Raw genomic sequence first — 327 nt, forward strand, 5'->3', positions numbered from 1 at the left:
TAGTGTAATAGTTGTTGTAGGCGGGTTAGTGTTTATGCTTCAAGGGATGGGAAGTAGAAGTACGATTTCTAGGTCGAATAGAATGAATAAAATTGCAATTAAGAAGAATTGGATAGAAATAGGGGTTCGAGCATTTCCTAGTGGGTCAAAGCCGCACTCATATGGTGATAGTTTATTAATATCGGGTTTTATAATAATGTGGATATTGACTGTGTATAGCGCTATTGCTGTTATTATGGCTATTATAATAAGGGTAGTGAGATTCATTATTTCTTCCCTAATGGGGCTTAATGCTTGGAGGGCACTTGTACTATTATACTAAAGAAA

Source organism: Pantherophis guttatus, unplaced genomic scaffold (assembly GCF_059756535.1).
Source record: "Pantherophis guttatus breed Tessera unplaced genomic scaffold, ASM5975653v1 scaffold_39, whole genome shotgun sequence".
Taxonomy (NCBI): domain Eukaryota; kingdom Metazoa; phylum Chordata; class Lepidosauria; order Squamata; family Colubridae; genus Pantherophis; species Pantherophis guttatus.